This window comes from Podarcis gaigeae (genome assembly GCF_964106915.1).
Source record: "Podarcis gaigeae genome assembly, chromosome: 5".
In the NCBI taxonomy this organism is placed as follows: Eukaryota; Metazoa; Chordata; class Lepidosauria; order Squamata; family Lacertidae; genus Podarcis; species Podarcis gaigeae.
The window spans coordinates 32,693,637-32,707,594 of record NC_139681.1 but is presented as its reverse complement, the minus strand read 5'-3'; the positions used below and the strand labels follow the sequence as shown (position 1 = coordinate 32,707,594).

At 43.6% G+C, this 13,958-nt stretch overlaps 1 protein-coding gene across 3 annotated transcripts in view; it reads right to left on the bottom strand.

The window, feature by feature from the left end:
- Nucleotides 1-13,958, bottom strand: part of LRRC20 (leucine rich repeat containing 20) — an 82,613-nt gene that overhangs the window by 49,439 nt on the left and 19,216 nt on the right. The gene's annotated exons all lie outside the window — the stretch shown is intronic.

Sequence of the window (13,958 nt, the reverse complement as noted above, 5' to 3'; positions counted from 1 at the left end):
GAAGGATGCTGAGAGTTGCTGCCCAACAACATCCTGAGGGCCACAGGTTCCCTGTCTCTGATTTAAGATATTTTTAATAGACTTCCATTCATTGGAATAAGTTACGGGATGGTTTATAAAAACTAAAACTATAGCTAGGGGATTGAAATGCAGAACATTAATAGCAAGCAGAAAAAGAAAGACAAGACACTGATACTTAAAATGACTGAGAGGACAAAGAAAAAGTTTTACCCTGGTACCTAAAAAGTCAACAAGATGGTATAGGGAGAGTCTTCTCACAGAGGGTATTCCACAATGCTACAAACAAACAAACAAACAAACAAACAAACAAACAACCCCTCTGTATCTAGGTGACTGAGCCTCTCCATGGATGGGGCTATGGGGGGCCTCAGGAATTATCTTAGAGCTGAAGCAGAATGGCATGCAAAAAGGCAGTTCATTGGATTCCCAATCCATTCAAGGCTTTAAAACAAGTAAGTGCCAGAATTTCGAAATGAGCTCATAAGCAAACAGGTATCCAGTGAAACTATTTCCTCGTCGTCATCATCACTAATCGGATTTCTTGCCTGCCTTTCACCATAAGGTCCCAGGACAGGTTACAACAATATATATAACAGGCTTGTAATTTATTTAAACTGATTTTATTCAGATGAATATGGTGGGTCCTAAAACACACACACCTCAGTTGTCGAAAGCTGGTCCAGTCAAAATCCGGCAGCTTTATTTTGCACAAAATGAGTCTTCATGAGGTCTTCAAAAGGCAGACTGGCAGACTGGTTTAACACCTGAACAAAGCACTGCATAAACAATCGGATGAGACTACAAAGCATGCTAATAACCACTCTTCTCAGAACAGATCTCCAGAGCAAGAGATCTCAGTGTATGTCTGGTTTATGTTGTAAGAGATCAGTATTTATTTCTCCATATGGAACTCCATTTCCCCCCTTCACTTTAGGTTATTGTGGGGGGGGGGTGGCATAGAAGAAAGAGCCATGCTAAAATTTGGGTTTTAATTAATCTAAGGTTCACTTGGGTCCAATATGTAGTTGGAAAGTTTCAGGATTTTGGTCTATTTCCAAGACTCCTAATTTCTTGGCAAAACCTTGACTTTTTAGATAGATAACTTGAGCCTTCATTCAATATTCTCTCTAATGAGAAATCTACAGAAATCTCTACAGGCCAATTTGAAGAGATACGGTGCTTTTGATACAATGCAAAAAGCATTCATTATTAAGCGTGGCTTTGAAGACAGGTCACCAGGCAGTACCATGCCTGCCCACAGTGTGGGCCTGCTGAATTTTTTTTTTTCTGTGAACAATTAACTAAAAAGAAACAGGACGAAAGCAGAGAAGGGGGCCCTCTCTATCCTACAGTTAGAAAGCGGTAGATTGTGAAGCAACATATCATGGAGAACCAACTTCAGCTGTTCTTAACATTTTAATAATATGAAGAAATCCACATTGTCCCATTTTAGGGCAAGAGGCAAACTTTACACTCAAAACCAGAAACAAAGCAAGTGTTCCTTGCTGTGTGATGTTGTGCCATATATTTAAAAGGTATTTTCACCATGCTTTTCTTAGCATTAAAGCAGTTTACGTAGCAGAACTAAAAACAAATACAGTGGTTAAGTACTTAATTCGTTCTGGAGGTCTGTTCTTAACCTGAAACTGTTCTTAACCTGCAGTACTACTCTAGCTAATGGGGCCTCCCGCTGCTGCCGTGCCACTGCAGCACGATTTCTGTTCTCATCCTGAAGCAAAGTTCTTAACCCGAGGTACTATTTCTGGGTTAGAAGAGTCTGTAACCTGAAGCGTCTGTAACCTGAAGGGTCTGTAACCCGAGGCACCACTGTAAAATGCACAGACTGAACCCAACAAATTGGGCAGGCACTGTATTATCACAACTGCTTGTAAGTAACTTGCTCCAGAGACGGCTGAAGTTCAATAAAGCCCTATCAGCCTTTGCCAAGCTCCTTGTCTGAAGAATGGAATTCTTAACAGGGCCAACCTCCTGTCCCGAAGACAGGTGCTATTTCTCCTACCTAAGACATCCTTCAATGTGCCAACTTTGATCACAACTTCTTTAAAGTCAAACAACAGCATAAGAGCTCTGCTGAATCAGAGCAAAGGCCTATCTAGTCTACCATCCCCAATCAGGTGCCTAAGGAGAAGCCCAAAAGGAGGACACAAGGACAACAAGCTTCTGCAGATGTCCTCCAGCAAATGGTATCCAATAGAGTATTGCCTCTCAACCCTAGAGCAGTTGGTTGCAAACTTGGGTCTCCAGCTGTTGCTGGACTACAACTAGCAGGACCAGTGGTCAGGGATGATGGGAATTGTAGTCCCAAAACACCTGGAGGGCCAGGTTTGCCTGTGCCTGGGTTCTGTAGCCACGGGGACAGTCTTAGTCTCTAGGAATCTCTCTAATTCCCTTTAGAGTGACCACAATTTAGGGCAGCCAATTCCACTGTTCAGCTACATGCTGTGTGAAACAATTCTGTCTATCCTGAATTGCTAACTACTCCAGTTCATTGGATGACCCCGGGTTCTAGGATTAGGGAGAAAAACACTTTCTACTTTTTCACACCATGGAAATTTATCCCCCCCCCCCATTAGCTTTTTTAAAGCCCCAAATGTTGTGACCTTTCTTCATTACAGAGCTGCTGCAGCTTTTGATCATTTTGATTGGGCTTTTCCAGTTCCACAATAGCCTTTCTGAGATGCTGTGAACACCTAATTACAATTCATTTCCCAGCCTGTCCTCTGCCATCTTCTTATGTGAGCAGCAAGTGGAAAGAGGCTGCCAAACAAAAAAGGAAGGAGCAGGAGCAGCAATTTGCTTGTCTCTCCAGCAAGGAAAACACTACCCCCTCAATGTTGCCTGTGGTGCAGATGGACGCCTTGCTGGGAGCACAAGGAGAGGTGTCTGCTTTTGAGAGCTCTCCAGCTGCTGTAATGTGCATGACACTCAATAAATGACAAGGATAGGCAGTCAGGCAATAAGCCTTTGCAGTCTGGTGGGCGCTTGGAAAGGTTTCGTCACATCACAGAGTAAGATTGCTAATACTGTACAATGAATTAGTATAAGCAATGGAAAAACAAAACCCCCACAAATCATACATCAAGGTGAATGATGCTTTTTACAAGAGCAACCAGATCATGGGTAGGCAAACTAAGGCCCAGGTTTGCCTACCCATGATCTGGTTGCTCTTGTAAAAAGCATCATCTGGCCCAATCACCTTCTAAATCTGGCCCGCAGATGGTCCGGGAATTGGCGTGTTTTTACATGAGTAGAATGTGTGCTTTTATTTAAAATGCATCTCTGGGTTATTTGTGGGACATAGGAATTCGTTCATTTCCCCCTCCCCCAAAATATAGTCCGGCCCCCCACAAGGTCTGAGGGACAGTGGACCCCTGCTGAAAAAGTTTGCTGACCCCTGAACCAGATCAATTTTGTTTGCACGACAGAAAGTGTTACCAGTTGGGCTGGACACAAAAAGTTCATTGTAGTTTATTATTTCTGGCTATGGCACTTATCTTGCCCCTGGCATCCCCTTGGCCCATCCTACACCAAGATGCTGCTATGACTGTGTGCGAATAGTTAGCAGAACTCTTAGGTTCAGCTGGCAGGGCCAGACAGCAAAAGTTTTCCTTTGTGCAGTGGGAGTTAAAAATGCATGAACAGGAGTGGGGAAAGCAAAAGTGCATACAGTACACATTATTCAAATTACAGGGGAAATGTCAGCGGTTTTTCACCTGCAAACGAAAAAAAAATTCATTTCATACATATTTTATACATGTCCCATATGTGAGCCTACCTTGCTTGGTTCTGAATTATTTCACTCCCCACCTGTTAACCTGTCTGCCAGGGATCTTGTCGGAGATAATATGAAAAATAATTATTGCCTTTTGGGGTGCATTTCCATAATGAATTGCACCACCTGCTATTCGGCAAGCAGAAGGCTGAAGGAACAGTCTCTCTCCAAGGAAGTAGTTCTAATTCCATGCTTTATAACTTAATGTTTGTTTGTTTGTTTTAAAATGATGCCTTTCTTAAATGAAGCATTATTATTATTATTATTATTATTATCATCATCATCATCAATGTGAGGAGTGAAATCTTGTAAGGGAGGACTGTTTTCATCTTTGGCGATCATTCGTAGCCAAGTAAGATTATCTTCCACAAACACGGTGTTAACAGTGAGTCCATAGGTGACTGTAGAGGCCAATTCTGGATCCACACGTCCTTCCACAGTGGGGACATAGGTCTCCCAGTGGAAGTTGATCACAGTGAGGGTTTGCCAAACATGCCTTCCTCTTAGCACATTTCTCCCTTTTGTCCTGAGTTCAAGTGTCTTCAAAGCCTATGACACCTTTGGTAAAAACAAAAAAAAAATTCCTTCCAGTAGCACCTTAAAGACCAACTAAGTTAGTTCTTGGTGTGAGCTTTCGTGTGCATGCACACTTCTTCAGATACACAGTTGGTCTTTAAGGTGCTACTGGTCTTTAAGGTGCTACTTAAAGACCAACTTAGTTGGTCTTTAAGGTGCTACTGGAAGGAATTTTGTTTTGTTTTGACTATGGCAGACCAACACGGCTACCTATCTGTAACCTTTGGTAAAGACTGTTTTCCAATTGGAGCGCTCACAGGCCAGTGTTTTCCAGTTGTCAGTGTTTATACTACATTTTTATACTACATTTGCCTTGAGAGAGTCTTTAAACCTCTTTTATTGATCACCAGCATTACGCTTTCCATTTTTAAGTTCAGAATAGAGTAGTTGCTTTGGAAGACGATCATCAGGCATTCAAACAACATGAGCAGTCCAGTGAAGTTGATGTTGAAGAATCATTGCTTTGACACTGGTGATCTTTGCTTCTTCCAGTACACTGGCATTAGTTTGCCTGTCTTCCCAAGTGATGTGTAAAATTTTTTGGAGACACTGTTGATGGAATCTTTCGAGGAGTTGATGGTGTTTATAAGTGGTCCATGTTTCACAAGCATACAGTAAGGTTGGTAGTACAGTAGCTTTGTAAACAAGCATTTTGGTTTGCCTGTGGATGTCCCGGTCCTCAAACACTCTGCACTTCTATCAGGAGAAAGCTGCACTTGCAGAGCTCAGGCAATGCTGGATTTCGGCTTCAATGTCGGCCCTTGTGGAAAGATAACTGCCCAGACAGGAAAAGTGGTTGACATTTTCCAGCGTTACACAGTTCAGTTGGATTTGTGGCGCTGCAGAGGGGTTGTTTCGTACTTGCTGGTGCAGCACTTTGGGTTTTTGGGTGTTTAGTGATAGGCCAAGCTTTTCGTAAGCTTCTGTGAAGATATTTAGGATGGTTTGGAGGTCATCCTCTGAGTGTGCACACACTACATTGGTTTTAAAACTATGAACTTGTGAAATAAGTTTCAGCATTGAAAGCACCTATAGCATTACAATTTGCCAATATATTTCCTTTTGTCTGCACCAAAATTTTAGGACTTTTGAGAGATGGCTGCACTGTTATTGTCAACAGTGTGCAAGGGAAAAAGGAAACTGGATGAGACCAAGGGTCAAGCCTGCAAGCAAAATGGGAGTGCTTCAAAATCCGTATACTTCATATCCAAATGACCCCAAAGTGGTGCACTATCCAATATGTGAAGCCATAAACCACTTAGGCCTATCTGCACTGTACAGTTAGAGCAGGATCATACCACATTAAACAGCCATGGCTTCCTTCAAAGAATGCTGGAACCCAGCGGAGGCTGCTCTATTCAGGGAAGTGGGGCACTGCCCCCGAACCAGCCTTTTACAGGGATTCAGGCAGAGGGCCTTCCCAGTAGTGGCACCCACCCTGTGGAAAGAATAACTATGCAACTTCTAGAAGACATCTGAAGGTAGCCCTGTATAGGGAAATTTTTAATGTTTGATGTTTTATTAGGCTTTTATATTTGTTAGAAGCAGCCCAGATGGATAGGGTACAAAGATGATGATGATGACGACGACGACGACGACTTGATTTCTTACTTTCCCCAGTGGATTAAATACTAGCTAATCAGGAGAGCATGCATACTGAGGAACAGTTCTGTGGGTCTTAAAAAAATAAAAAATTCCCTAACTAACATAATATTTGACTGTCAGTATGATATTTGAACAGAAGCATGCTGAGTTTCTATCACCTCCAGGGAACCAATTGCCATATGGTGATAAATGCCATTGAAGACAACACTGACTGTATTGGGAATTGAGGATGCAGAGCCCCAAGTTTGGAGAAGCTCAGTAGTTTGTACAGGCTGGCCTTTTTGCTGTTTGCCAATTCGCTACACACTCTTACATTCAATTCCACTTTCAAGGTATTGGGCTAGAACAAAAAGCAGACAGTAAAAAGCCTAGAGTCTCTGAGATGATCAAAATTCACAAGCAGAAGTACACTCTTGGGCTTTGAAAAGGTAAGAAATTAAAGAAGTTCTGCACAGTTTGACAGAGGATCAGCGTCCACATTCCTTTGCAATTTTCTTTTATGCAAGAAAGTTTTGCACAGGCTGGATGCCTTTGATGTCAAGGCCAATATATCTGTTGCCAAAGATAAAGGCTAAACGAGATATCACCAGCAAATCCACCAATTTGCTAATGAATTTATCTCCCCGTGCTGGAACAATTTTACAGTGACAAGGAAGTGGATCAAAGATTAAGTCTTTGTTGATCTGAATGAAGAAGAATGCTATTTACTGAAACTGTGTTCCATAATCTATGTGGGTACCTTTCATGTTCTGGCACAGAGCATGAAAATTTAACTACACCAGAGATTATAACACTATCTTGTCTCTCATGATGATGAATGCTTGCAGTAGAATTACATCAGCATGATCCTGGATATAGAATTTGATGTTAGAAAGTGGTTCTAGAATCAAATGAAGCTCCTCCTCCCAGGGCAATCTGATTTCTAAGGAACATCTACAGCACCCTTCCCCAACCTGGTGTCCTCCACACATTTTGGACCACATCTCCCAAGAGTGCCAGCCAGCATGGCCAACGGTCAGTGATGATGCAAGTTGCAATGCAAGACATCTGGAGGGAACCAGGTTGAGGAAGGCTGATCTAGAGTTCAATCAGAGACACAGGCGTGTTAAAATAAAAGCCCAGCACACAACATATCTAGGTTCTGGTTTTTCCTTCTGTATAAATAATAGATTTTTTTTTAATCCATTGTCCTTAATCAGCAGAGAGATTATGAACACATCATGTTCCAGCACGTGTCTGTGGTTTTAAATGTATTTCTTTATAAATATATCACCATTCATCTCCTGCCTCTTCTGCCCAAGCCAAGTGCTCCGAGTGGCTTGCAGAAATAGAACTACTCCTACACAGCAATTCAACAGAAAATTAAGTGGTACCCACTTCAGCTGAGCTGCCACTGGGAGCAAAATTCTAGATCTCTCTCCATTACCTCACAGCACAAGCCAAATAATTCCCTTGCATGTGCTTGTGGTGGGAGAATCCAGAGCAAAACGAGTCCTGTGCGAACTCAGAGGACTGTATGCATTGTTAACCTTAATGGATTGAAAATATTCTACTGGAAAATGTTATCAGATGGAATACACCAAACAAAAACAAAAAAAGCAACCTCAAGAAGGCCGTTGATAGCTCTAGTGCTCACGAAGCGGCTAGGGAGATAACCTTGTGCCTAGTAGACTGTTAAACTTCAGACTACTAAAAGGGGACTCACTCACATGATGGAGTAGCCCCTTCTTCCACCGCTACCCCACCAACAATGCGCACGTAAATAATAAGATATAAAGGAGATGGGTTCTAAGCTAGCCTTCTCCTCAACATGTTATATTTCCATTTTGTAAGGTTGTTCTTTTGTTTTTAATTGGAGAATTTATCTTCATGTGAACTCCCCATCTTTAATTGGAAGTGGCATAATCAAGACGCAGGTTGACCTCACCGTTCGTTGATTTTGAGAACTGGGAAATGCAGTTACCGTCTGCATTTTATGTGGCATGCTTCGAACCTTCTCTTCTTCAGAGGAAAAACATCCCAGAGCAGATGAGAACAGAATCTCCGATCTTGCTGGATCAGGCCAAAGGCCCATTTAGTCCAGCATCCTTTTCCCACAGCGGCCAACCCAATGGCTATGGGGTGCTCACAACCAGAACTTCAGCACCATAGCTCTCGCCACCCACAATTCCCAACAAGTGGTATTCAGAGGTGATGACTTGACAAATGATTTGATAAATCTCTCAAGGAGTGCCACCAAAATCCTTCGGGCTTCACAGCTGCTTCTGTTTCTTTCATCACTTGTACTGGAGACACCAATATTGCCCTCTTGTGGACTGCACTCAAAGGCATTGCTTTTAAGGATGCTTCACGCAGAACCAGCATACAGGGCATTGGGGTAGGGACTGTGCTGTGGGCTATTTAACAGTTGTGCAAAGTACACTTTGCTGCATGCACCAATTTAAAAGCTGCAGAGCACAAGACAGAATAGTTTCACAAATGACAGCATACACCAATCACCTCCATGCGTTCCTGTGTAGCAAAAGTGTCTGAAGCAGCCGCAAGACATCTGTTTAACTGTGCGAAACTCCAAGGAGCTGTACTGATTGTCATCAGACTCCCATAGTTTTCAAGATACAATCTACCCTAGCGACAAGATGGACCTCTACCTTAAACTCCCCTTTCTTTCATAAAACACATTTTCACTTCTTTTAATATGTTATCGTCCAACCCAATCCTGCATTAATGTGCATTAAAACCCACGGATGGGAAAGCACCCAGGCATAAATAACAAAGCAGCCATGGATTGACACATCCATTCTTTGTCCAGCATGGTCTTGGTAATTAACTTAAGCAGGAGTGAATGGTATCCATATAAATGATGTGCTCTCTCAAGCAGATCAAGTAGCACAGCAAGCAACAACACGCAACAAGTGTCTCGCAAAAACAGCGACTAGGAACATCCATCTCACACATCATGTCATCGGATCCCATTACACTGAAATTGTTCGGAAACGGTTATTAAAGTTGATGTTTCTCCACAACAAATAGAATCCACATATATACGGGATTTATCACCATCACAAATCGAGTCTAGTTTTCCCCCTCTTCTCCAATATCTGATGTACCTTGGAGCGGCTTCCCACACGGCTCGCATTTGTTGAAAAGGCAATACAGAAGCAGCATTTAATTTCATTGTGAAGTAAACTTAGCTAAAGTCAAATGACAAACTCGGAGTGGGAACACAAGCAACTTTTTCAGCAGGAGGAGGAATTGGGAGCTTTACTAGGCATGGGAAGACCACAGACTGTGTGCCACCACTGCTATCTCACCACCAGAAAACCATTAAGCAAAAATGACTGCGTCATACCTGAAATGTAGGGTAGGGTAGGGTAGTTTGCTAGGGTAGATTGTAGACAAAATCAGAAAACTCCAGAAAGTCTGAAGCCATGGGGATGGGGAATGAACATAGGGAAGAACATAGAGTACATTACTGTATTTTTCGCTCTATAGGACACACCCGACCATAGGACGCACCTTGTTTTAGAGGGGGAGAACAAGGGGGGGGGGGAATCTCTCCCTCTCTGCACAGCGCCCCTTCAGCAAAGCAGCAGGAGAAACGGAGCCCCTTCCATTTCTCCTCCTGCTTCGCTGAAGGGGTGCTGCGCAGAGAGGGAAAGCTGCGCAGCACCTCTCCAGCGAAGCCAGGAGAGCAAGAGGGATTGGTGTGCACAAGGCTTCAGCAAAAGCAACCCGAAGCCCCACTGCGCTTCAGAGGCATCGTGTTACTATCGCCTGCATTCGCTCCATAAGATGCACACACATTTCCCCTTAATTTTGGGAGTGCATCTTATAGAGCGAATAATATGGTACTTAACAGCATGGTTTTATACAGAGAAAGAAAAATAAGAATATTGCTTATAAAATAAAATAAAATTTAAAAATACAGGTTTCCAATAAAATGGTCGTGAGAATGGCTGAATGAATCAGCCGTCCGGGTGGTTGTAAGATCCTGATAGCAAAAGGTAAATCTTGAAAGTTGACAAACTAAATCCAGCTCTCGGATCTGTTGGGGAAACCTCATTTGGGAAGGAACACTACCTTGTTTGGTTTAGAAGCACGGAAAGGGTAACGAAAGAAGTGGAGGAAATTCTGAGCAAAAAACCGAAGACAGCATTAGCTTTACAGATCTTCGTTTCAAATCCCCAGCTTATGCAGAATTCTACCCTGGATATCTTTTAAATTATGGAAGAAACTATCTGATATTAAAGTAGTGCTTGTGTATTAACATCTTGCATTGGCCTCCAGGTAATTTGTTCCAGGTACTTACAGTTAATTACAGGAGCCCAGCAGGGAAACTGTCTGACTTCCCCTTAATCACAGAAGTTGAAAGTAGGCATCCAACCTCTTTCCTCATTGACTCCTTGCCTTAACAGCTGAATATAACTGGGTTGTTTTTCACTTTGCTTTTGTACTTTACAAACTTTGCTTTGGACAGCAAACCTTAGGGCCAAGCTAAACATTACATGGGAGGTGTGTGCGCTTTGGTCTCTCAGCAGCTTTTTCCTAAATTCACAACAGTTGCGGGGGACTGCTAATTTTGCCCTTTCTCCCCATGTACTTTTCCTGGTCTAATGCACAAAGTCTGCTACCAGTCCTGCCTGTCTTTTCCCCAAAGGGCTAACAGCAGACTCAAAATAAAGATTGCCTCAAGAGTACACAGGAGAAGCCTGTGGTCATGATTCTCAACTCAGAAGCTTTTCGATCTTTTCTTTATAAGCTGCCTTTACATTTCTACAACACTGTACCTTCAGCCTCCTTAAGTCTTTTAATGCCATCAGCATAATACGAATCCGTTCTAAATTGTGAAGGTGAGAAGTGAAGGTTTAGCTTAGACTGTTTGCTACTCAGCAGTGAGGAAAGATGCAACAGGCAAGGTGACACCAACTTCCTTACAGAACTTGGCATTTCACAGCTGCCTGAAGATCCCATGCAGGAACATTTGCTACAAACCTTGCAAAACGAAACTGGCTGAGGCCTAATCCCTTTGGAATTATAAGGAACACCTCTCAGCCAGGCCTCTGGCAGTTTGCAAACAGCCCAAGGAGAACAGCCCAAGATCAGCACATCTCTCCATGCCAGGGTTACAGGACCAAGGCCTCTCTGACCACGTGATGACAGTCTGTGGTCAGGACAACAAAAGGTCTGGAAGGAGTAGCCTTGAGCAACCGATCTCCTGAGATCTGGGGAAGAGTATGAGAGCCCAGTCAGAAGGCAGCATCTTTCGATAGGATGAAGGCAAGACTTCTGCGCTCACCAGGAGAAACATGAGATGTATGACACAACTCCACTCCCTCCTCTTCCTCTAAATTAGTAAACTGGCTACTGAGCATTGGGCAGACCAACATACTGTATTTTTCGCCCTATAGGACGCACTTTTCCCCCTCCAAAAATGAAGGGGAAATGTGTGTGCGTCCTATGGGGTGAATGCAGGCTTTTGCTGAAGCCTGGAGAGCGAGAGGGGCTCCCACGGCTTGCGGAGAGCTGCCTGCATCCCAAAGCCTGGGCGCGCTGAGCAGTCGAGCCCAGGCTTCAGGTAGCTCTGCGCAAGCCGCGGGAGCCCTCCCACGGCTTGCGGAGAGCTGCCTGTTCTGGGGGCTAGGGAAGCTCCGGCTTCCCCCGAGCCAGCATTGGGGGAATAAACTTTTTTTCTTTATTTCCCCCCCAAAAAACTAGGTGCGTCCTATAGGCCGAAAAATACAGTATATACCTTGTAGAATGAGCGAGTGTGTGCACACTCTTTGATTACCTGAACCAGGGGGCGCAAGCAGGGGGGCACATGCACCCCCAGAGACCTTCCTAGGCATTCATAGGTTCCTCCCCCCTGCAAATTAGAATCATAGCTGTCAACTTTCAGATTTGAAAATAAGGGATCAGCAGCCTCACCTATCCCGGGGACAGTCTACAGGATATCTAACAATCCGGGATAGCAGCCGGAAGCAGTGGGAAACGGCGCTGGAATAAGGGAATTTCCCGCAAAAAAAGGGAAGGTTGACAGCTATGATTAGAATTGGAAGAAGACTTCTGTCATAGCCCATAAGGTGGGTTGCGGCGTGTGCTTGATTGCATTGTTTATGTGCTGCTCACAATAGTTTCTCCAGCCTGGGCCACAAAGAGTTGGTAACTCCGGCAAACATGGTGTTCCCAAACAAAAGAAATAGTGTGTGTGAGAGCGAGGTGTAAGGGGAGGGGGAAGTCTTCAGTAGCCTCACCAGGTCTTTGACGTTGGGCTTTATGAGCAACAGATATTTGATCACAGATCTCCTGCATCATATATACATGTATGATGAAACAGTGCAGCTGTCAGAAAATGTTTCAAAGATAGGGAACAGGACTGAAGTCTCTGTTCACAGTTGTTGAGAGGAGACTTCAGTTCTGTGGGGTGCTGCTTCAAAGTGAACTGTAGGGTTGTTTGAAAGTGCTTTTGCAAACAGCCCCACTTTGCTCACTGAAACTTTTTAATGTACCTTTAATCTTTGTTGGAAGCTGCCCAGAGTGGCTGGGGAAACCCAGCCAGATGGGCAGGGTACAAATAAATTATTATTATTAATTACTATTATTATTATTACCTGTGTTAACAGGCGCTTTAAAGAGCAGTGCAGGGCTGTCAAATGTGCAGCCTGTCAAATGTGGCCAACAAGGGGTGGGGAGATAAAGACCTGGCTCACACTAGAAATTTTGCGGTATTCTTTTGGGCTTCAATTCAGACAATGGTTTCCTGTTCCACACTACAGGGTCAAAGGTAAGCTGGTTGTGCTATCACCACTAACTGCTGTCACAAGGGGTCACTCTGCTTATCTTAAACTTTACAAAGAATGGTTACAGGCCGTGCTTTTTGCAGTCTAATGATTTGGTCCCACTGTTTATAACTTCCCATCTTCCGTGCCAAGGGCACTTTATGCAACAGATGAAGTAAGTTCCTGTTCTAAATCTGCTGAGTCTTTACCATGATGATTTTGATGACGATATTCACCTGCCCTTCGACCCAAGGCCCCAGGGCGGGTTACAACAATTAGAACACAATATTGAAAGCAGTTTAAAACAACTTACATTCACAGAAATAAGGCAAGTGCCCCAATGGGTGGTTGTGCTGCAACAGATTAAAATATGCACCCCCCTGGAAGCCGTCAACTTTTGAGAGTTTATGCCAAGGATGGGCAGACTTCAGGCTTCCCAGATCTACCTTGTTTTTTTTTACTGGAAACCCAAGAACCACCAACCAGAACCAAATACAAATGAGATAGAGTTAGAATTTAGTAACAGGGTGTTTCTGAGCGCATTCTGAACCCAGAAATTTGTTTTCAGAACTAGAACTGAATAGAATGAGCTCATAGCCCTTGCACCCAGAAGTCCATTCCTGGTTAGGTCCACCCACCCACTCACTGCATTTCAGCAGCCTAGGTGGGGGAAGTAGTTCTGCTGCTGCTGTTAACTGGGTGTCAGAATTCCTTGCTGAGCTGCTGCAAACCAGCCAGAGACCCATCAGCAGATCCTGCTCTACCTTTTACCCACCCCTGGGATTAGGCCATTCCGAGATACGGAAAGGGCCTCCAAATAATCATCCCCTAACACTATCCTGTTCCGCCTCCTGCCTCATCTATGAATTAGAGCATGCTGCTAACATCTTTCACTTCTCCCAAACTGATACACAAAAGAGCACTCTGTGCATAAATAATAGTAGCTACTGTGGAAACACAAAATGATAGGCCAGTTTAAGTTAGCCTGCTTACAGATTAACACTCATTAGTCTTCTCCATTAATTGAATTACCAATGCTTTCATAAACAGACTGGAACAGTTATCTGCCCTTCCCAGCCCCTGAAAATACACCCCTTTCCATCGAATGAATGGGTAGTAGTTGTTTGCCTATCAGTCTCTCTCAGCAGGTTCCCTACAGTACACGACCAACAGGCATAGAAAGTCTC